The sequence below is a fragment of the Neopelma chrysocephalum genome, unplaced genomic scaffold, assembly GCF_003984885.1.
Source record: "Neopelma chrysocephalum unplaced genomic scaffold, ASM398488v2 Primary Assembly neopelma1_59, whole genome shotgun sequence".
NCBI classification, from domain to species: Eukaryota; Metazoa; Chordata; class Aves; order Passeriformes; family Pipridae; genus Neopelma; species Neopelma chrysocephalum.
The window spans coordinates 10666024-10691252 of NW_020897714.1; the positions used below are offsets into that span (position 1 = coordinate 10666024).

The 25229-nt window shown below is 38.7% G+C and overlaps 1 long non-coding RNA gene across 5 annotated transcripts; it reads right to left on the bottom strand.

Annotated features, from left to right (window-relative positions):
- Window positions 1–5494: 5494 nt before the first annotated feature.
- Window positions 5495–24367, bottom strand: LOC113965823. Of its 5 annotated transcripts, XR_003533649.1 has the most exons (6): window positions 24281–24367; window positions 23807–23869; window positions 13887–13993; window positions 11193–11259; window positions 8116–8301; window positions 6438–6611 (listed from the first exon to the last, which is right to left on the bottom strand). It is a non-coding gene; the product is annotated as an uncharacterized LOC113965823 (long non-coding RNA). The 5 variants fall into 5 exon arrangements; XR_003533651.1 differs by lacking the exons at window positions 6438–6611; window positions 23807–23869; window positions 24281–24367 and adding exons at window positions 5495–5799; window positions 14274–14309; XR_003533650.1 differs by lacking the exons at window positions 23807–23869; window positions 24281–24367 and adding an exon at window positions 22929–22981.
- Between the last annotated feature and the right edge of the window lie 862 nt (window positions 24368–25229).

Sequence of the window (25229 nt, forward strand, 5' to 3'; positions counted from 1 at the left end):
GTATATGAAGCTGCAGTACCATGAAAAAAGAGCATATCTAACAAGGAGCCAGGGATTTCTCAGATGACACCTGGACACTGCCTCGTTTGCCTGGTGTGTGATATAACAGGTCTGGTCTTTCATTCACTTTCTTCCCCATCTCAAAATGGTGCCTATGGTTTCTCCATGGTCTCCTCCAAATAGCTGCATGTGGGAGGAGATACCTGCAATACAGCTTCTCCTACCCTCAATCCACTTCACATATGTTTGAGATGGGAAAAAGAAATGGGGCAGTCACAGGTATATGAACTTGGCACTTGTGAAAGGAAGTAGCTCTGCTAGAGCTAAATCTTCTTCTGCCAATGGTTTTCAGCCCACTGGGCTGCCAGGAAAATCTACTGTCAGTGGATGCAGCTTACCTAACCTCATAATTGTGTGGACAGACTTTTTGTAGGGCATTAATGAAGGCTGACTTAACCTGCTCAGGCTCATGTCACCAGACTGCTTCTATAGCCTGGGCAGGAGCAGTGAAGCATGTAGGACCATTATGGGATCCTGTTTCTCTCTGGTGACTGCGGAGATGATTAGCCTCACTACACTAAAGTTAGCTTCCATGAAAACATTTTTAGTTGGACTTTTATCAAAATGACTGCTTCAGGGTCAAGCAGATTATATTCCCATAACTGTATTTTGACATGCTGTTTTGCTTTATTTCTATCTTCATGGTGTTCCTTAAGCACTGCCCAGAATTTTTAGAAGCTTCAGATCTAATCTGATTCATCTGTTTTGAATAACCTGGCAACATTAGCCAGGGAAGATCCTTTTTATTCCCTCTTTTATCTGCAAGCTAGGTTTCTAAAAGGATTTGTCCCACTCTGTTCATCTGAAGGTTTCTTCATCAGTTTCCTTTAATGAATTCTGAACACACTGGTCAATTCTGACCCTGTTTGCCAGGGCACAGAAGTCTCAGAAATACTTGCTTATTGGAAAAAATGCCAAGGAGAGGCTGAAGCATTGGGGCTTGGTTAAACTGGAGAGGAGTGTCCCCCCTGTACCTATAAGAAGGTGGAGATGGGCTCTTCACAGGGTTGAAAGGCAGAAGAGGCATAAAATGAAACAGAAGAGTTTCATGCTGGATAAAAGGAGAAGCTGTTTCTCCAGGTAGTGTCCCAGAGAGGCTCCACACTTGCATTGGAGGTTTCAAGATCCAGCTGAATGAAGAGCTGAGCAACCTGTTGTGATCTCAGAACTGACCCTGTTCTGAGTAAGGTCTTAAACTAGAGCTCTCCAGAGGTCCCCTTCTTTTCCCCTTGATTATATTGTGATTCTGAGTTTTATCCATAGAGAACCTTAAGCACTGCTGGGTTTAGGCAGAATTGCCTAACTAAACTCAAGGTGACAACTCACTGGATTTTTTTCATTATACTTAGGAGGAAATATTTAAAGGTTTGTCTATTTTTTTGAGCAAATATACTACTTCAAACTCTCTATATATGTATTAACCTGGAAAAGCTGAATCTTTTGCCAGTGAATCTCAGAACTACACATGACAGTAATAGTTTGAAATCCATTCTTGTAACCATATTCTGAGATTCAGGGTCCTTGCCTTCTTCAGCACTGTCTCTGTACAATTATTTTCCTGTGACTCTAGCAACAGAAGATTTGTTTTCCTTCATCGGGAAGCTGCTGAGCCCCACTCTCTAATGACAAAAATCCCTACCTGTGTATCCAATCTGAATAAGTCCAAATCCTGCTGCAGGCACTAAGCCTTAATATCATTTAAATGCCAAACCAAAATCTTTACCAAAAGAGGCAGTTGCAACATGATTCTGCAACCAGAATCAGACCTTGCTGCAGTCTCAGCTCTTTCGCTCCTCCCAACTCTTTCAGCAGAGGGCACCTTTGGATGAGAGAGGAATCAATCATCCTGATTGTGACTTGGAAAATCTTGTCTCCCACACTCCACTTCTATAAAGCACAATGGCATCCAGGTGAGCCTAAAGTTCTCATTCTCTTGCCCTTCTAGCAAACCTGCTATCATCAAAATGAAGGTTGCCAGGGTACCTACAGGGTTGTTCTCTTGGCAATATAATCCAGCACAGTGCTGCCGTGATGGCTAGGCAGCATGTAGGACACAAAACCACTCTGCCCTCTGAGGTTGTTCCCATGCTTTGTGGATATGAGACCACTTGGAGTGAGATAAGAAGAGATACTCACACAGAGACACTTTCTCAATGTCTAACACAGGTACCTGCTGCAGGCATCCTAAGCAGGTGGACCATCTGCTTATCCTGTCTTTTCTTCCCCAGAAACCTTTTTCCTTCAGCTCTCACCAAATTTTTTTGTCTTAATTTGTCTTGACCAACAGCTCCCAGGATCCACCTTCAGAGGTCCATCCCCCTATCACACATTGGCAGAATTTCATCTTTTTCTTCCACTTGGAGAAAATTTGGCAAGCAGAAAGCAGAAGCCCAGCTTTGCCCTTTTTAGTGATGTTTTTAACTTCCATAGAATTCCAGCTAGGCAGCCTACCCAGAGCTTCTGCTTACCTCACGCAAGATAATGCTACTGCAAACATAATAAACAATTTTTGTTATTTATCTGAAAATTATATTTTGAGGAAAAAAAAATTGGCATGTTGAAAGATTTACGCTGCAATGTTCTCTGTATCAGTGAATGGCAGCTGTGCCCTGACATAAAGACTGCTTTGCAGGTCCTGAGCATGGACTGCCAGTTAAGGACACTAGATGTGCACACAGATTAAGAATTAATAGGGTTTATAAATATATTCTGCCAGCCAAACAATATTATCTTTATTTCAACCTGTGAATGGCGTTTGCATGCCACATGTCTGTTTATATGTGTGAGTTTATATGCTAAAACAGTATATAAAGCTGTTTTAGTAGAATGGACAGGCACGCATTTCATATTTTGGTAATAAATTAAGCAACAGCTAATTTTGACTCCCCAAGTACTCATCCAAAAAATTAATTGGGAAATTTAGGTGCATATTCCTTTCTAACTGCGTTTATATCACAACTTATTCTTACTTGAAATCCTTGTGGTCACTTGTGATTTTTGAGTGTTAAATATTTTTTTGGTTTTGTTTTTTTTTCCCACCTCAAGAAACTATTGTTTTAGGATTAACAGAAAGAAATTTATATTTTAAAATATCTTTATTCTTGTGAAATGACTAGGTTTTCTATTTTTTTTAGACATACCGCTCAGACTTCTTTTGGCAAATATTTGTGCAAATTCACAGCGAAAATACTATTCAATATTTGTTTTAATGGAACATCATTTTGGAATGATAATTTGAATGGTTTTCCTGTGGAAGAACTACCTCAAGTAGCAAACACAATTATGCCATCAGTCTTGAGAGAAATTCAGTGCCCCTCAGGCAAAAATTAAAAAGAAGAATGTTTAAACAAGCAATCTGCGTGGTGTTTATCTACACATGGGCTCACATGCCTAACATTCCTACTGACAACCATGTACCTTTTCCCAACTGATTCCTTTCTGGTGCTTCATATTGATTATTGTTGTTTTCTTTATAATTTTTCCATTTGTATCCAAAATTTATTAAGTGATTTATAACCAAAACCATTGGTCTAAATAATCTGAATGCTGAAAATAATATTATAGTAACATGCAACCAGATACTGAAACATTTCATTGTGTAACAATTCCTTCAGGTCACTAGATTTGGCAACATCATATGTGTAAATTCAGAAGAAGTAACAGAACAGAAAAATACCTTTTCCAAGTTGACCCCCTGTCCTCATCACTATGGCATGTCAATATGTTCATAAAAACACTGATTGTGGAGTCTATTCTCTCTCACACATGGTTTTTTTTTTCCTCTCCTCCCTTCTATCCCCATGCAGGAGTTAGGGGATGGAACTGGGGGAATTTATAGATATAATTACTCTATAATATGCAATACAGTTTCTTTGTGAGACATATCAAGAAATGGCACCTTTTAATTTGAATGTAGAGTAGCTTAGTTCTTGTGAGAACAGGTCCTGTAATCTTTTAGAGACATAAGGGAACATGAACTGGGAAAAAATATTTTTTAAAGAAAAGTTTCATCACTGAAATACTGAGAATGACACCGATCAGCACTTCTTCTCCATGTCACACCTTTAGAATCCAAATGAGACTGGTATGTGTACAAAGTGACACAGTAGCTGAGTAAATTACAGTAACTACTGTATCTGAGCATCATTGCTCAGTGGCAGTGGAATGTAGAGTCAATTTGAGGCAGATAGATCTGGCAGTGTTTGCTCTGTCATAACCCTAATGTCATGGCAATATTAGAGTATGCTCAGCTCCAGAAACAAACTGGGAAGACTGGTAATGTCTCTCTAACTCAATATTAGCCCCACAGGTCTCTCTCTGAAGTGTACCAAGCTGAAGTGCATCTTTTTCCCACATCGCAGATGGCTCTTGTACAATCCCTATAACTTCTTTCAGTCTCTTATTCCCTTCCTGCTTTTCCTTCCAAAATGCCACTGACTATGAATAATTTAATTTGCCTGCCAGAGCTCTCCATCACTTTCTCCAGCCTTAGGAGAGTAACTTTCTAACACTGTATTTCAATGTCTTCTGGCAGAATATTTTCCATCTGCTTTTTAGATTCATGAGTGTGGGAGGGGCAGAGGAGGCTGGGATGACGGGGGTGGTGTTAAGGAACGACGCCAAGACATACTACTCTCGTTGAAATGATCTACTGTTTCCTTTCTGTTTCTACAGAGCTTGGTACACTGCTCTCACTTCCCTTCAGTGTGGCTGCTGTTCCTCACTTTACCCTGAGGTAAGGATAAAAAAGAAAGAGGAAAAGAAAGTCAACTTCTTAATGCATAACTTTCAGAATATGCTTAGGTTGGAAAAGTCCATGAAATAAAGCTTTTATCCCATTATCCTGGGCTTTTCATCTCAGTTAGGACAGTAGCTTGTATGAGAGGTATTTGAAGTATGAGCACTGATATGAATGGACAGAGGGAGCCTTCTGGGTACCCAGAAGGAAAGGGAACTGAACTCCATCTCTGCCAGAAATCACTCTGGGCATCGCTCTGGGAACTGGGAGGACAAGGAATTTTCTGATTATCACAAAAAGAAAATAACATAAAGCTGTAGCTGTTTTCCAAGATACTATTATTAGGAATAACAACGCAAGGTTATTTGCCGTGTGGATTTTAGCTTTTCACCTTTACAGTGAAGAAATCCCTACAATGAGTAGTTTTCCTCTCTTTGAGCTGGGAAGAGCCAATAAATCCTAGGTCTTCTCTACATCTAGACATGCCTTTGGAATGGTTTTCTGTGACACTTCATAAATAATGGGAAGCTGTAAGAGACATCCTGAAGCAGTCTTTAGGATTGTATTGACGTACAGTTGTATAATAAGAAGAAGCAACTTGGATTAGCTCATGAAATTCAAGAAACATGACAGCAGGCATTATGCTTATAGTGAAACTTATTAATGATAGATAAAATAATATAGTAGTCTGTTCTCCTAAAAGACTACTCAGGCAGTTTGTTGCCCGTGGCTGTGCTTGGTGTGGTGCATCCCATCACGTTCAATCACAGATGCTCAGTCTGGCTGTGCAGGGTCTTTATGTAAATGGAGACCTCTTGGAAATTCCACCCACCTTTGCCACAAGCCAGGGAACTGAACTCATTCTGTGGAGCAATATTAGATTATGGAAATGGAATGCAGAAATCTTTGTGCAGTTTTACTGTTGTTGACATGTAATGTGGAAAATGGCTGCTGATTGTTCCATTTTCTTCTTGGTCTTGTGCATTTCTTTCTTCTGAGTTCTGCTAAATACAGTTACAATTCATCTAAGTTATATAGCTTTTCAGAGGATAATTGATTATTAAATATAGTAGTGTTTTATCCGTATTATGTATTTTCTTTAGTAGATAATAATTTGAACATATCTGTGTGACTGACAGGCAACTGGATGAGAATTTCCCATTCTTGAAAGATGAATGTAAAATTATCTCACTGAGATGTTCATGGGATAAAGACCTGACTTTTCCTTTTGTTTCTAAGAATCATTAAAGCTGAAGTATGTTCTTCTATTCTAAAGAAGCAAACTTAGCTACTGGTATCTATGTGTTAATATTATACTACGGATATATTACCACTTTTTTTCTCCATAGTTTTAACTGAGTTTGGTAGATGAAAATCTATATGCAGCTGAGTAATTAAGTTATACTTTGTCAAAGTTAGGAATCAATTTGAATGGTAATTCAGAAGAACCTCATGCAATGTTTAAGTTAGACCATTGCTCCATGTACCTTATAGTGTGTACAAGACAAAGACCGAAATCTACAGCTTTGTTCTGTTTTGTATTAAATTGTAGAGTTCTTTTTTCCTTCTTTTTCTTCTTTTTGAGCATATGCCACCAAGCATGCTAATGAACCAGTCAAAGAATCAGCTGTACTAACAGTTAATGAGAATTCAAAGAGATTTATTTAGCCTAGCATCATCATTTCAGTGAAGATTCAAAGAAGATTAATTTGATTTGTGTCAAAATGGAGGAATCTTTATATAATCTGCAGTCAAACTTTCATGGATATATTTATGCAGACTTGCAAAGTTTTTCAAATTCATGTGTAAAAAGCTATGGAAGAAGAAGACAATATTTCTTTATATGTAAATTATTAATTTTGTGCATAAAATCTATTTTAGGTTTCAAATGTGTTTATGTCTCCTCTTTGGGAGACTTAGAGGATAAAATACTTCAGAACATACAGGATAAAATGTGGAACTGTTGAAATCAATGAGTTTTATATGTGATTTTAATGGACTCCAATATTCGTTTATAAAATACTGATGGGCAGAAACAGATAAGAAAAAACTGTTCAACATAATTCTTAAGGACACCCTACCATACCTCAAAGCAACATTTTTTCTGGAATACATATCATGAATACAGAATGCATATTAATATGCTATCAACATTTCTTCTGCTCTCTTTTGGAGAAGCTGCATGACTCACATCTTTCTCATACCCAAGTAAAAAACTCGTGCTAATAACGTCATTACAATGCACCAAAATTTCATGTACAACTATATTAAGTATGGAAAAGACAGCTGATTCCAACACCAGTAGGATTTGTAAGCACATCACTGTTCCTCAAACCTGATATCATTAGCGTTTCCAGAAACTGTGCATGGCATCCTGAAGTGGCTTTTCATATGCCATTTCCATGGCCTTTCATGCACTACTGCTTTCACACAATGACCCATATTATGTATGATGATACTGTGAGTCACAGATGGCTTTAATACAAAAAGCCTTGTGTTGAACCATTTTCTTCACACACACATTGAAATCCAAATTATTCATGAGTAACTGTACTTTTGTTAGACAACTTACGCTATCTAAACTGCAAATTCACAAGATTATTTATGCATGGTCAGAAAAGAAAGAAACTATAGCATACACTATCAAATGACTTGTCCAGCTCTTAAAATGCCCTTCTGGATTTCTTTATTTATTTATTTTAACTTGTTGTCTAGTGAGGCTTTTTAAACAATGGGGAGAAGTAACACGTGAATTCAATCCTTTATCTGACTTGTTCTTCACAAGACTTTAGGTGGACATTACTAAGTCAGTGGATGTTAATCCAAGACCAACTATGAGAAGGAAAAATATTTTACTTGATCCAAGTGGTTTTTGGTAATTGATATTAACATTCCAATTAAGCAAATCTTCCAACTGATATGTGTTTAGACATATAACATGAGGAAAATAGTGGATCTAGTCTTGTTTTTCACCAAAATGTCCCTTTCCCACTAACCTCACAGCACAGACTCTCTTTACTTCAGTATTCTTTAATGCTCAGTAAGGACATTTGCTAAAACATTTTCTTTCTAAAGGACCTTTCATGCTGTCTGGCTGTGGCCAGTGTTCTCTGTCAGACACCATGTTCAGCACATATTAATAATGTTACACTTCAGTGACAAGAAATTAATGTCATGTACTGTCCAACCTACTGTATGGACCTTGCACATAACCTTTTAGACACTCAGAATGAAATTTTAGCCTTGGCATTGCCTCAAAAAAGCAAGGTAGGGAAAATCCATTTTATTCTTAATTTTAAATAGTCACATGGATTTACTTTTTTTACTAACAGAAATAAGATGTGCAGAGTGATGCAGCATTTTTGACCAGGGAAACCTGAAATACAGTAAGCATGTGGAAAGGATACAAGGCTGATCCAGTGCAGCTCCCATGAGCATCAAGAGACATTCTGCCATTGGCGTCAGTTGGAACATGTTCTATGGAGCTCTGACCAATTCAAAATCTAATAAGAAACTAAAAAAAAAAATAATAAAAATAAATTAGAAATTTCATTGACAAAAGTAGTAAGATCTGTTCCTCCCTAAACCAAAACTTAATACTAAAAACCATGTTAAAAGATTGTGTTAGAACACCGGGATGGAAGAATTCTCATGAATCTCATGAATCTGTATTTTCTGATTTTCATCTCTTACTAACCCACTATTGCAGTTTTTTCCTCTATATTCTGCTTACTCGTTTCCTTATGTCTTTCTGCAGACCTGAAAGCCTCTTTTCTGATACCTCCCATCCTTCCATACCCCAGGGTTCCTGAATTAGTGTTTTGCAACTGGTGATCCTTGAGCCACTAATAGTCCACAGAAATCCAGACAATTTCCAATAAAAACCCTGAAAAAATACTGCAAAACTCTTACATATGTGTAGTGGGTTTCTGTGACTGGGTTTTGGTACCAGGGAGGGGCTACAGAGGTGGCTTCTGTTAGAAGCTGCTAGAGGTTTCCCCTGTCCCGTGGAGCCAACGCCAGTCAACTCCAGGACAGGCTTCCTGTCACTGGCCAAGGCTAAGCCAATTAGGAGTGATAGTAACACCTCTGTGATAACATATTTAAGAACAGAAGGTTCTGGCACAGAAAGAATTCCAGTCAGGGAAGAGCGGAGCGAGAACATGTGAAGAACAGTGTAGACACAGAGGTCAGTGCAGAAGGAGGAGCAGGAGGTGCTCCAGGCACCAGAGCTGAGGCCCCTGCAGCCCATGAAGGACCATTGGGGTGCAGAGACCCACCTGCAGCCCATGGAGGAACTCATGCTGGAGCAGGTGGATATCCAAAGGAGGTTGTGACCCCATGGGAGGCCCAAGACGGAACAGGGTCCTGCCAGAGACAGGACCGTGGAGAAGGACAGGACAGAGACCGTGGCATCTTGTGGAGAAAGGAGACCATGCTGGAATGGGTTTTTTCTGGGTAGGACTTGTGGCCCCCGTGGGGGACCCACGTCGGTACAGCTCATTCATGAAGGACTGCACCCCATGGAGGAGTGACCCACGGGACAGCAGTTTGGGAAGACCTGCTGCCTGAGGGATGGACTCATGCTAGAGAGGTCCATCAAGGACTGTCTCCCATGGGAGGGATCCCGTGGGAGCAGGGGAAGGACTCCTCTCCCTGAGGAGAGGCAGAAACAACAACTGACTGTAACCCCCATTCCTCCATCCCCCTGCACCACTGGGGGAGGAGGGAAAACATGGAAGGAAGGAGGGTGAGGGGAAGGTGTTTTTAAGATTATTTTACTTCTCACTCTTTTGCTCTGACCCTGTTAGTAATAAATTCAACTAACATCCATTTTGAGTCTGTTTTGCCCGTGATTGTGGATCAGTGACCTCTCCCATCTCTTAACTCATGAATCCTTCACTGTTTTTTTCTCTCTCCTCTGTCCAGTTGCATAGGGTAGTGAGAGAGTGGCTATAGTAAGTACCCAGCATACAGCCAGGGTCAACCCACTGCAGTATGCAAGCAAATGTTCACACAAAATTGGGTAAACAGAGGCAGTCAACTAAAATTCAGAGCTGACACTAGTTTTAGCTTAGCGATAAAGGAAAAAAAAGTAAAAAAATACTCTTTGGCTGTCCTGCGCAAGAGGAAGGTATTTTTTTGAAATGGCTAAGAAATCCTTGAAATAAAACTAGCTGAGAAATAATATGCTAGCCGTAACAACTTCATGACACATTCTTTGCCTGTCATATTAGGCACCACTTGTTGTGGCATGTTTAGACCTACCCATGAACTGACTGACTTACCTAGTGATAGAAAGCTGACAAGGGCTTCTGCAGGGCAAGTCGATCCCTAAGCCGCATTGGCACTGATCTGGGTCCCCCCCTCCTTTCTAGCCACCAGTCTTTACAAAACATACAGGAACATGATATCTCTGAGGCCTCTACTTTTGTCATATCCTGTTGTAACTGGCTACCTAATTAGACGGTTATTAGATGGTACTGACAGATGAATTCAAAGACCTTATTTACTAAAAAAACCATCTGAAAATAGAAGGATTGTAACAATGTTCTAGGTGACAGCTTCAGTACGATCTTAGTTAAAGGGTCATTTTGGAGCATAGATATACAAATAAGCAATCAGGTTCTTTTAATGTGTTTTAAAAGGAAAGAAGAATACAAGTAATTTCACTGACACAGGGAAACATAAAATCTGCATAGTGCAGTTAATAATGATGGTCTAAATATGTCTGCTACTGCAAAATGAAGGTTCTGTGTTCAGTCAGTTGTGTTATGATAACTCTGTTATGTAAAATCAGGTCATGTGAATGTAATGCCATTTAGTGGGATAGGTTATAAAATCAGCTCTGATCTGAACAAAAATCCATTACAGTTTCCCGTTCTCGCCTTGACAGGGGATAAAACTTTGGAGTGGCCTACATTGTCTGGGCTTTGAACATATGGTGATATTGTATTATGTGTTAAAAGAATGAATTTAATTTTCCTTGGCCCAGAATATAATTCTAAATAGCACTCACCTATACTGTCTTATGCTGCGATGTGTATATGTTAAAAATACAACAAAGTTAATTTTAAGCTATACAACCTGCGATCATTGGGATGGGGCTCAGCACAACTAATGTCTCAGTTATTTACTTTGCTTTTCAGCTTTTAATCTCTCATTGAGCCTAACATTTCCTCTTCACCTGTACCTGAATCAAAACAATTGATATAATTCTATCTCAGGATAGTTCCTCTTCCATGCAATACAACAACATTGTAATCAGTAAAATAAAGGAGAGAAAAAAACTAAAGATTTGTGTCTTATCCTGCTGAAGAACTGTTAAACATGGAAAATAATATTGTCACAAATCACAACCTTTAACAAAATTTCCATTTATTCCTGTTATTACCATGTGAAAGAAGTAGCAGGTTGCCCTCTTGCATGCCACCTGTGTTTCCAAATCTTACATCCTTGTCCTACATGAAAAAAAGCAAACTTTATATAACTGAGATCATACCTTTCATGGAGTGACCTAGAAGAATCATTGCAGTTTTCTCTTCAAGAGGTAAAGAGAGAAAGAATAATCATTGCACAGAAAAAAGAAACATTAGACTGTATTAGGGACCTTGAAGCTTTTTGAGGCAATCTACTCAGAGTTTTCCAGACATCAGATGTAGAATGTTTCTCCAGGCCTATGAAAGAGAGGTGACCCAAAAATAAGTAATCACAATGAAAGCAATGCTCTTAAATCAGCCATGACCTCAAACTTTTTCGGTGTTTGATCACAACAGAATTTTGATTATTTTTTTCAATTATGTGTAATGAAAGAAGTTACGTCCTTCTTTAAAAATGTACTGTTTTTTATAAAATATATAATGTGATCCTGTGCGATATAAGTAAATTGTAGAAAGCATAATATATTAGTTACTAGGAGGGATCATTACCCACTTAATTAACGTATCTCTTGAACTTCCTCTTAACATATACTGTGGATGGTATCATGTTCTAATGTGTTATATTTATAATCTGTCCTTTTTCTAGAAGTAAAAATGAGACTTCAGTACCATTTTGGATATAGAGATTTGCTAAACAAATTAGCTGTAAGGCTTCCCACATAATAATATTCCTTTGACTTTCAGACTGTGGCCTCACTTTTAACATGCATATGCTGCACATGGAAATACTTCCTATCACTTTGGAACTGAAATGAAATTATATTTTGAGATTTAAAAATGTCAGGATATTCTTTCCTGATTCTTCTGTTTCCTAAATTAATGCAAAGGGAAAGATTCACAGCTGCAGTTGTCATAGGGCCAGGACAGTGACTTTTCCCTTTTTTCCTTTTCTAAATTTAATGGAAAGTATTATAAGATTAAATAGTTTCTGGGAATAGGAAATGAAATTTGTAATATCAGCCTTTAGATACTGACCAGTTTCTCTAAGGGGACTAGAAAAGACTCTAAATCACAATTTAATAGCATTGCATTTGCAATGGATGCATTTCTCAGGACTCCAGGGCTTCTGGTGCTGCCTGTGGGGTTTGGGAAACCACTTATACTCTACTCATATTCCACTCCCACTTCGCTCTATTTATGGTTGGAAAAATTCATCTGAAGAAAGACTGTAATTCATCTGTTACAAGTGGTGTTACAGTCCCTCGTGTCTGCTTGGCTTGCACAGTGATATCCTCACTAATTTAAAAAGACAATATATTCTCCTCATCATGGTTCTTACATCTGGACCAGAGCAGAAGGGATGACATTTATGTGTTTTGCTTTCATCTGAAATTTACTTTCTAGGATCATTTGAAGCCCTGTTTAACAAAATTTTCAGGGTCTTTGATGACTGGTGGTGGTGGTGTCACTTTAAGATACTAGCTGTACTAGTGTGTTCAAAAGGCGGTGTCATCTGCTTTGAGCCAGAGCAAAAAAGGAAGACATCCTTTGCAAGAAAAATCAGTACTGGTGAAAGATTGATTCCTCAAAATAGACCTTCAGTTTTCCCAAGTTAAGTTAGCTATAATTTTTGTTGTTTAGCTTGTAAGCAGATGCATTTGCAAACATGGAAATCAGTCATTCACTTTTGTTCTTTCCACATTTTGTTTATTATTTTAAACAGTTTCTAATAATTCTATGAGAACTACAATTCTTCTTGGTCTCAGCCTTCAGCCAAAGTACAATTTTCTTAAAGAGTGTTTGTCTGGTGGTATTCTTCCTAATAGAAAGTACATTAGGAACATTCAATTAAAAAAAAAAGGTGTTAAAGTTCACATTTGATTATCTGATTATTTAGCAGTCTTTGCTTCTGAGATGCTCTTTTTATTATTATTATAATTTTCTTTATTCTTTGCTTTTCAATGAATATATTATCAGGCCTACTGGTTGTGGGTTTTTTGCCTGAAATAAAACTTTTTTCACATTGCAGAGTCTGTATTTACATTGTTTTGTTAGTCTTCTATGTCACAGTCTATTGTTTCTGTTGCTTTCTAAAAGGTCCCAAATAGGGTATTTTTAGAGTTGTGATTTTTGATTCATTTTAGCTCACTTTTATGAATTTATCTTAGATGACCAAAATATTTTTATTCACTTAAAAATATGGTGGTATGTGTGTATACTTAATTTAAAGCAAATAGCAACCATTACTCAAGCATAATGAGTAAATAAAACCCACAAAAACTTTCTCAAGTGATACACAGAGCATGAAAAAAATGAAATTGAATGATTGGTGTCTATGTTTGCAAACATGATTGGAAAGATTCAACTACAGTAGCTATAGGTACCATAAAGGAATTCCATAATTCCTTTCAAAAAGCCCCAAAGCAATAACAATGTCATTAGGTAGTTTGAATACATTTCTAGCAAAATAGAATATGCTTCAAGTATTGGAATTTTTTTAAATTTCATTTTAAGGCAAGCTTCTCTGAGGCCTAACCTTGAAGATTACCATGTTATATTGTTACACTGTATAAAATGATGTAAAATTTATTAAAATTAAAAAAGTAGGACGTCACATAATACACATGAAGATATTTTGCTTAAACATTTTTCTAAATAATATTTTGATTTTTTTCACACATTTGGTCCTTTTTGTGTACACTATTCACTTATATTAATACAGCCATTGATGTCAACCTTGTAATTCCAAGTATCCATATTCATAGTTGTCAGTGATGTAGCTTTTGTAGCTGAAATCTGCATTTAAAACGTTGACCTAGAAAGACAAAATAAATTTTCTTTTTAAAAATCACAAAATTTCATGTGTCTTTACAAATTCGGGATACCTATCAGACTGTGCAGCCCTGCTAAATAGAGAAAATGCACACACAGACTACAAGTACTATAAAGGAAGTGCTCCTTAACCACATTGTGACAGTGGAAATTTGGAGAGCCAGTGTGCTCCATTTGGGAAGGCCACTGAAATCACTAATACCCAGAAATCTAAGGATCAATAAAAGTGCTTCAGATATAAGACATTAAAATTTTATGACTACCCCATATTAGTGTGCTGTCTCACAATTGTTCCTCTCTCTATGGAGAGAAGCAGAGAGAGCTCCTTATAGTGACAAACGTATTTAATAGCTATCTATATATAAACTTATCTAGTTATTTATAAAACTATATAAGGTTTCTAAACTATATTTGTATCTCATTCTCTCAGCAACCATGCCTTCTGCTATTTTGAGGTGATAGTTGATACCCAAATAATTCCTATTTGCTATATTCAGCTCATCTTTATTTTTGGTCTCTTATAACTAATGACTGTGGGTCTCATCAGTTTGACGCTGAAAAGACCTTTTATTTGCCACATAGGACAATATAGATATGATATGCTTATGAAAGGGTAACAGAAGTCAGCAATCATGGACAAGGACGAATTCAAACTGAAGATTTTGTATTATAAATGAGGTGAAGGAGTGGACAATATGCTACCTGTGATTGGACAAAAAATCAGGACAGTCATGTCCTACCTCTTCCATCGTCTTCCTGTAGCCTGCAGCTCTGGAAATGGGCTATAGATTTTCATTTTTTGGGTGCTAATTTGGGACAGAAAATGAAATAATTCTCATTTAACTTTAGACCACTCCAGTGGAGATGCCAGTAAATGAGCTGGTCACTCCAGACCCCCTTTACAGTCATGTAGACAGAGATACAGTAGGGTGACACTCACGTGCTTTGTATGAGATGATTGTTCACTGATTATCCAACTTACAGTTACCCATATGGGTTCGAAGGAATTCTAGTCTTAAAACTCAATGTTCAGGCAGATGTCATCCTCACCATCAGCTGAAGCTGATGGAAGTTGCAGACATTTAGCACTACTGAAGACCAGAGTCCATTTCTGACATACGTAATTTGCAATGATTTTTCTGTGGTCATGCTGTGAAAAGCACTCTCATCTGTTATCATAAATATGTTACAGAAGGAAGTGATAAAAATGCAGCTTTAGATCTTAACTGAGCTACAAAACAGTTTTAATAGTTGATAAACTCTGTAATCATTTCATCACCTCAACTGTATTTATGACTTCTGAGAGGTGGTCAGAGTCCGTATGGTGATGTGATGCACAGAAGAGTCTACAAATAAACAAAATTGATACGAGTTAATTCTTCAATTTTAAATGTCAACACTAAAATATATTCACAAGTATGGAACTTTGTTCAAGCTTACATTAAATACTGCCCATCTTTAGCTGCTGAAGTTGATTCAGGAAGGCATTTTATCTGAAAATAAAAAGCAGTATAAAATACTGAGTATTTTACTGGGAAGTTTTAGAGATCTATCTATTTTAAAAGTTCATCTTTCTCTACTAGAGTTTTTTGTTAAGACATAAAATTCTGTAGTAAACATAGTCTTTTCAAAAGTGAGATTTATGTTTCCTTTTGTCAAAGCAGTAGATGTCAAGTCTATATGTGGTAGAAAGTACTCTACATGTGCATACAGGATAGAAAAAAGGCATGGAAATATTTTTGATTCCATGTTTCAGAGAATCCTATTTAATCTGCTAAAGGTTTTATGAGAGGCTTAAGAAACAGTTAAAAGAGATCATAGGCTGACTTGAAGGAAGGAGAAAAGGAAGAAGTGGAGTCAAAGCAATGTCTCAGCTGTGACATGATGTGATGGAGCATGGCACAGATTGAAGCAAAGGAAAACTTCGTCTCTCGAACCTCTGGCTGGTGAGATTATGTCTTGAGTGTAACAAGGGCTTCCCGATATCAGAAGAAAACAGATGAGACCTCACTGTGCTTTTAAAGGATGGTTTACAATGGTGATCTGTGGTTCATTCCAACTCCAACGGAAAAAAATACATACTGAGGAGATTGGAACAAAGCTTGAGGTTTGAGGTACTAAGATGCCTAGAGAGTTAGAAACCTAAATACCTCAGCTCTGTGTGGACTGACTGCATGATACTTTGCTTTAGAATAAACCATGAAAACAGGAAGTGAAAACTTGTTCTTTTTGCTCTGCAAAGCTATGTGTGTATTCAGCTTACTCTGCTGGTGCTACAGATGTACGACCTGAAGGTGTTATCCTGGACTAATTCCAACAGACTACATAGTGATGCTAGTTAGTATCTGTGTGAATGCGTGGATTTGTGAATATTAAAAGTCAGTTTTTTCCATCATAACAAAAAGTAGCTACTGGCTATTTCACAAGACAGAAATACTGCTGAAGGCAGTTGCAGCATCTCATTGTATTGGACTTGAAAAAGCACACACGTAGAAAAATGGCTGCTTCAGTAGAGGAGATGCTAGTGAGTTGTAAGATCTTTTCCTTTGCCTTTTTTTCCAGGAAAACTGTGTAGCGGCATATTTATATTTGACCATGAATTACATGCAAGGAAAAATATTTTAACTGTGACCATGGTAAAATATTTGAAGTAGTGCAGAGAATCTCCATCAATGGGAATATTAAAAACTTAGTAAATCTTTGACCAGCCTGGTTTACCTGGACAGCTTCAAGCAGGGGCTGGACTAGATGCCCACCAGATATCCCTTCCAACCTCATTTATTCTATGACTAGAAAGTTGGGGATTGATTGTACACCTAAGGCAAAAAACATCAACTTCATGATGAAAAACGGATTGAAGAGCAAGACAGATTTCTGCATATGTATCACAGAACAAGGAAGCCTATTTTCTAGAAGATTTTTCCAAATAGCTGTGAAAAATAGAGTTAAAAATACCTGCCTTCACCTAAAAGTTCATTTTTCTACTTTAAATTTCAGATGTATTTACTATTCACTTAAAGTTAAAATTATATTGATAATTAAATAAAAGATGCCTAAGTAGACTTGATGCCTTACCTTTAAGTTAAAGGTAGATGAGAAAGCACCAGTCTTTACAGTTGCAGGGTTTTTTTGTGCAGAACAGAAAGATGAAAATGAAAAATGTTGAAGAGGTGCATTGTTTCTGGGATACTTTGAGGTTTGAATGCTGACTAAGGCAGAGGTACAATAAAGACTGGACTTCAGCAAAGCATTTGGTGCTTTTCTGATGTCTTCTCCTGGAAAAACTGGCAAGGTACAAATTTGATGGGCAGTCTGTGAGATGGGTAGGAAATTTGCTCACAGGCTGCATTTATAAGGTGGTGATCAATGGTTTTTACCAGCCTGTCACAAGTGAGATCCCCCAGGGATCAATACTGGGCCCCATACTGTTCAACATCTTCCCAAATGGTCTGGATAATGAGACTGAAAGAACTCTTATCAAGTTTGATGATGACAACTGCATGGTAAGGTGGACACATCAGAAGGAAAAGCCATCTTACAGAGTGACATGGACAGGCTGAAAGAGCGGATTAGCAAGCACTCTATGAATTTTAACAAAGACAAGTGTGATGTCCTGAAGGTGGAATTCAAAACTGAAAGAGCCCGGCACAGGCCAGGATTTGTGTGGTGGGAGATCAGCCTTGCTGAAAGGGACCTGGGTCAGGCTGGACAGGAGTCAGCAGTGCACTGCTGCCACAATGAAGACAAATCAGATCCTGGGCTGCATCCACAGGGACATTGCTAGCAGGAACAGAGATGGGATCCCACTCTGCTCAGAACTTCTCAGACCACACCCAGAATGCAGTGTGCAGCTGTGGTCCCTACAATTCGAAAAAGATGTGGACAGACTGGATAGGGCCCAAAGGAGGGCCACACAGTTGGTCAGAAGGCTGGAGAACCTGCCTATGAGGAAAGACTGAAGGAACAAGGTCTTTTCTGCCAGCAGGAAAAGGTTCAGAGGGGACCATGTCACAGTACTCCAGTAGTTAAAGGGTAACTACAAAGAGAATGGAGGTTCTCTCTTCACCAGGATCAACTGTTACAAGTTGCACAGGGACAAGTTTCTTGTCCATATAAGAAAGTATTTTTTTCCTGGGAGAGCAACTTATCGCTGGAACAACCTCCTCAGGGATGTGGTAGAGACATCATTGTTGGAGGTTTTCCAACAAACAGTTGGACAAGGTGCTACATAACCTCATCTAGGCTCTCTTTTCCATGAAAGATTGGACCACATGACCTTTCAAGGTCCCATCCAACCTGATTCTGTGATTTTATGAAAGAGGAAGAGATAAAGCATATTTAATATCACTTGGAATGCCCTTCTGTGTTAAGGTATTACCTCATCAGGGAGCATGTTGTCAAAAGTTGATTTCAGCAAAGACTTATAAGGATTTGGTATCTGTGACCCCTGCTTATTTTCTATCTTGACTATACTCAACCAGCTCCTGAACTCATTGAACAGCTCTCACACAACTAGCACACACAGCAACAAGCACAGACTCTTCTTTGATCAATTTTCCTTTCAGTTGCTTCCCAGGCACTAAAACTGCAAACAAATGACCGTCAACACTACTCTTGCTGCTAATCCTCCTACGTCGATTATGGGAGGAAAGTTTCCCTGGGTCAGATTTGAAGAGGAGGAGTTTAAAAAAAAAGAACGTGGAGCTGGACTAGAAGAATTGATAATTTGGAAGGAAAGGAGAGGAAAGTTAGTAAATACTGGTCCATATTCCTCTCTGTCTGTTGGGACTGAACACAGTAATCTCAAATCTGTCTTTCTTTTACAGTCCAGAAACTGTACTGCCCATATGCTCCCAGCTCATGGCAGAAGCAGAGCTGAACGGGAGATAATTTTCTTTACTGTTAGTTCCACCCTTAACTCATGATACTGATGCCTTAAGCCCCTATTAGCTTTTATTTTTCTAATTTTTGTAAAGTTTTATAAGTAATAGAAGTAGATTTTAAAAGCAGCCCCTTATCCCTCTTCTTCCCTGTAGCACCCATTCCTTAACCCTCTTACCCCATTCCATACACCCTATATCAGCCTTACCCCCGTATCCAGTAGAAGATGTTTAGTCTCTTGTCAAGGCAATCCTGTTCTGTTTGGGGAACGCTTGTATCTTGGCCTAAAGCGCAGGACAGAGTCAAAGAACTGGGTGACTCTGCTCTCTGTACCCCGAAGATGATGAAGGTTGATGAAGAGAGGGTCCCAAAATGCACACAGACCCAATTTCAGGGGGTGGGCCAGGGGGTGGATCAGGCCAAAAGTTATGGCGTGGACACACTTGGGATTGGCCAGATATTGTTATAAAATGTAACATCTCGGGCACAGGCGCGCGCGTTGTATACCATCAATTGCCTTGGCACGATTAAACCCTTTCCTTATCTCACCCTAATTAACGGCTCCTGGATTTTTTCTTAGCACCAGCTGAGCAGGCATCAATACCATACTATTAAAAATATTTAAAGGTCTATAGTATTCCAGTCCTTGTTCTGACGTGTGCTGTTACAATTGGAAAAGTTAATGACATTTCAATTGTTCCCTAGTAAGAAAAGCTTACTGGAATTGAATGCTATATATCACTTAAGTGCAGACCACCTTCCCATATGTGACTAATAGAGTTGCATTTTTCTGTGAACTTATAATTTTATTCAGCTATCTTTATTTTTCTGTAGGAGAAAGATAGTCTTCATTGTCTGAGAATCTCAACAAATGATTCAAAATGATTGTTGATAGAATCACAGTGTGATATATTGCAATTTCCAGAAATCAGGAAAGGATGCTCTTGGTGTCTATGGTGGTAACTTTCTAGTAACCTTCTCACGTTGCCTGTAGTTAAAAAAAAAAACAAACAAAACAACAAAAAGCTTCTGGGATTATTTATTTATTATTCTAACAGAGGACTGAACCATTCTGGAGGGGTCCTGCCAGCTCCTGAGTGAATTGCTTCTGACATCTCAGTTGTAATCTGAAACATGGAACCAAATCTTGTTTCAGGCAAGTTTTACTAACTGGTTTCCTCCACTAAGTATACATTGTATAGAAAAAAACCCAAAAGTTGAGGAGGGAAAAACAGGCTCTTCTATTGACATGGATGCTTAGCTTTCTGCTAGTCTTTCTTGTTCTTACAGATTGGTAATTGCACACAGGAATCTGAATGGGTTTGTGGGTGACTTCACTTTCAGTTTCAGACATTTAAATTCTTGTGTGAATGAAGTTTGGTGTAGTGAGTTAAAGCAGGTCAGAGTTTAGTCCATTTGAACACGGTGGTGTAACAGAGTCCCACCTTCCTGTGCCTTTATGGAAGACCTGAGGAAAATGTCCCAAGACCTGGAGATACTCAAGACCTGGAGATACTCAATGTCTTCAGGCTTTACAAACGGAAGATCATTCTCTGATACTGAATTCTCTGTACTTCCTGTATAAATCATGCCATGTCTTCACAGTTACCTTGAGGCATTTTAGAATGTAGCTTTTTATTCATCTTTTATATTTTATTAACCATTATTTTCTTATAAAAAGACTGGATATTTGAGGTCTAATCCCACTACCGTAAGCCAGGAACAAACAAAAGGATATATTGTAATGCTTTCAAATTTTCTTCCTAATTTATGAAGACTGTGTGGGAGAAGACAACAATCTGTACCCAGGAGAAAGGCAGTGAATCAGCTTGTTCCTTATGGTGAAATGTTCTTTTAAGCAGCTGCTGTACCTTGTAGAAAAAAAACAACCCAAAAAACAAATAAACTCCAGATTCTACTTAAATCAATTTCATTAAAAAAAAAGCTGTTGTTCTTACAACAAAAATACTGCTCTGCAGTCTTAATGCAATATTTGGTATTGTTTGGAAACTTTGTATAATGCTCCCTCCCTTTCTATTTGGCTGCAAAAGCAATACTTATTAATCACACTAGACTATTATGGAAGTTAGACAAGGGCACAGAGGGGGAATAGTGCAGAGACCTATTGTCCCAGGGAAGAATCTGGGAGGAGTTCTTCCATAAGTGCCCCCACATGCAAACAATGCTGGTTGAGACGCCTTTTTAGGAAATTCAGAGTATTATCTGCATAGCCAGCTGGCCAGCTAAGGTCAGAGACAAGCAAGCACAACCCTCACTGCCTTTCTATCAACTGCTGGACAGAATGACTATCAACAGTTACCATGACTTGTCTTGCTCATCCAGTGTGCAGGGACAGAAGAAATGATGCACACAGAGTCACCACAAAGAGTCACCTGAACAAGTTAGGGTAAATCTAATTTGATCTGAGTTGGATTATCACTCTTGGTCCCTACTCTGGGAAGTAAAGGACAATATGGAAATGGACTGGCAAACTCAGGGACAGCGTAGTGTCTGTTCCTCTATATCTTTTCTGAAACAGAAACTAGCTGAGGATTTAACACAGGTATCCTCAACATAAATGTGTTCATTTTTGGCCTATATTTACTACCATACAAGTGTCATTGTGCTAAGAGCATAAAAACAAGGATTTCGGAACTTGATATAAAACCTGAGGAACCTTAGGATTATGTGACTCAGGAGACTGTTTGAACGGTCATTGTAGTCTGATATCTCTTCTTATTGTACCAGTGTGAGAAATCCCAGGAATAAGGTTGGAAGGTCTCCATTACTAGAAACTATTACCACTGATGTCTTTGCTGGGCACAGTCCTCTATGGTTCATATCTCTTGGAAGCCCTAGTACAATAATAGTCCTTTTTGTAATTGCACTTCACCTTCTGGTCGACCAGACACAGCAATGGCCAGAAAAGCTGATAACCTCAATAACAACTGTTCTTGTTCACTGTGGACATCTGCTGCAAGTCTCAAGGGACTTCCAAGGCTTTTGGCAGTGCCTCCATTCCAGATTGTTGTTATGACTACACATATTTGCATTTTAATTTATATGAGGAGGAAGCGTTTTAAGCAGTTTTTCTTAGTGGCAGATCTAGCCTTGGTCACCTTGCCTTACATGGTCATTGCAACCACAGGAGGATTCATCAGTCAAAAATAGCCAGGTCCTACTATCCATATGTCAGAGATCACCAAAAACTGTATGTTCATACTCAGAACTCTTTCCTGGTGCCCTGACAACTGTTGAATGAGGTATAAACCACTAATTGCACTAAATAGAAAATGGTCACTCAACATTTCATAGAATTATACAATCATTTAGGTTGGAAAAGACTCTTAAGATCAAGTTGCCATTGGCCTTCTTGTCCACCTGGGCACACTGCTGTCTCTTGTTCAGCTGTTGTTGACCAGCACCCCCAAGTCCTTTTCCACTGAGCAGCTTTCCAGCCACTCTTCCCCCAGCCTATAGCTCCGCATGGAGTTGTTAAGACCCAAGTGCAGGACCTTGAGCTTGACCTTGTTAAACCTCTTAAAATTGGCTTTCGTCCATTGATCCAGCCTGTCCAGATCCCCCTGCAGAGCCTTCCTACTCTCCAGCAAATCAACACTCCCACCCAAGTTGATGTCATCTGTGAACTTACTGAGCATGCAGATCACTGATAAACATATAAAGCCGACCCTAATACTGAGCCCTGGAAACCTACTTGTGACTGACCACCAACTGGATATAGCACCATTCACCACCACTTTCTGGGCCTGGCCATTCAGCCAGCTTTTTACCCAGTGCGTCTGCCCAAGCCATGAGCAGCCAGTTTGTCCAGGAGAATTGTGAGGGAGGCAGAGTCAAAGACTTTACTGAAGTCTAGGAAGACTAGTCATCCACTAAGCAAGTCACCTTGTCATAGAATGAGATCAGGTTAGTTATTTCTAACCTTACTCTTCCAGAGACAGAATTCTTTGTATCTAAAAGCAGGACTTACACATTTGTAATACATTTGACCCACTCCCAGCCTCCTCCAAACACACCTTAGAGCAGACCCATCATCAGGCATCATGAGCTACAATATGCTTTCCATAGAGCAGGCTCACTGAACATATTTGTGAAAAAGTCAGTTAGAGTTAGACAAGTCAATAGGAATTAGGCACCAAGACATATCTACAGATACTATTTTGTGAGGATTTGGATCTGGGCATCTGAAAGCTTTTAAGGTCCAGGACTTCATTCAGTGGTTTTGTCATGTTTCTTTTTCATGTGCAAGGTGTGGAAGAAAGGCAATAGCTTTCTTTCGTCCCATTTTGCAGACATTCTAAATGTTCTAGTTTACTGCAGTTATATACACGCTTTTCCCATCAGAACAAAATGAATTCAGATTCATGCAGTTGTCTCTACTGCCTGGGTTAAAATGTTTCAGAAAGTTGATCTGAAAAGCAACAGGAATAAAGTGATGATTCACCTACTTATGTTCATAGCTTATTTTACTGAGCCTTGCAATGTTTTAATTTGTCCCAGCAATACTCAGATATGTTCAAATGTTCAAGTGCAGCTGATACTGTGCCGTAGAGAACTTTTGTTATTGTGTTTAAATTCTTACGGGGGGCTCCAGCTGTAAAGTGAAGATCCAGGAAAAACATACCGAGGCCAGAAGTGTTTACATCCCTAGGTTGAGTCTCAGAAACCGAAAAATTGGAATGTGATTTTATTCCAACCTTTTACTTCCCTGACATTCAGAGTGGCAGCAGCTGTTAGTGTTGGTGTTAATGACTTTATACCCAAAACGACCCAGCAAGTGTCAGATTGTTAATGATTATGTAGGGTAATCATCTTTCAAATGCTTCTAAAGTATCTTTTTATTATTATTTGTATCATTCATTGTCAATGACCAGATTTCAACCCCATCACTCACAAACAGGCCATCTTCTCAGAAGAAATCAGACTGTTTCGTCTAGGTGGAGCAGTAAATTCCTCACTGTGGGAAAAGAATTAATTCTGTTATTTATGTTAGACATGGAAATATTTTATTTCAGCCATGGAATACAAGGAGTAACATAATATTACAAACTCTAATTTCTACATATTTGCTGGTATTCCAACGTGAATAAGACATGACAAACAATGGCCAGAGTGTTGCAAATACTTATGCAGGTGCTGAATTTTACACATGCACATAGTCCAGTGAAATTAAACAAGGATAGTAGCACGCAAGGAAAACGCAATGCTGATATTTAGAGACAAAAAAGCCAAATAAACACTACTGAGTTACTACCTCAGGATGTGGGCTAGTAATGATGCTGTTGTAAGAACATATTTCCTAGGCATACTTCAGAAGCTGGCCATCTTTCAGTTGTCTGGAAGAAATCCTACAACAGAGGTGTAATACCTTTCTCTGGGATCTATATGCCTCCCTTTCCTCCACGCTCTCCTTCCCAGTTTTCATTTATGAGTCATGTGTGTGTTGGGAGTGAATTGGGGTCCTGCTAGTGGCAGTGAGCGCTCAAACAAACAACAAGCTCTGCTCAACCCTGTGGCAGAGGGCTGGGGGTGAATCCAGAAGCTGAGTCAATGTGTTCTAACTGAGAGATTTAGTGGGAATACGTCAGCATCAGAAAAGTGATGGCTGGAAATGCATCTGAGCTCTAGGGTGGGCTATTTTAAGTATGAAGAATTAATTGCATCTGACCTCAGAATTACTCTGTAGGTTGGACGCTCTTGCAATGCGTGACAGGCTTGTCAAGTACTGAGAACAGTAGTCTGATGCATCAGACTAGCAGAGCTGGGCTTCAGATACAGTCTCATTTCTTTGGATGCTGGCACTCTATTTGCTTGGCTCTTTTAGAGGACATGAAAGTGAGCAGCAGTATCAGGGGAGGAAGCAAAGCTTTCACTTGCTCCTTTTTTTTTCCTGAAAATGTAGAAAGGTCTGAAAGGTCTCAGTTTTATCCCAATATGGAATGGAAAACCTTTTCTCAACTTGAACTTATTCCTGATATGGGAATAAATGGTTTACTATTAATTTCTATTCATGGTTCTTCATTCTTTCTATTTAAAGCCATGGATTTCATATTATGAAATCCGAAGTTCAAACACCTTTGAACACTGGTCCTCCTAGGAGATGCTTAGTTTGGTTGCTCCTGTGTGAATGAAGATGGAGGGCAATTGCCTTATAAAAAGCACTGCTTTCCTTCTTTCATTTCCACAATATTCCTTTGGCCTTCAACTAACACCACCCATTTAGGAGAAGAAAAAAATGATGAAAGCCTGTCATAAATAATTATATAGTCTTTCAGTCCTCTTAGCAATGTTCAGCAGTTATTTTTGAAGCATGTCAG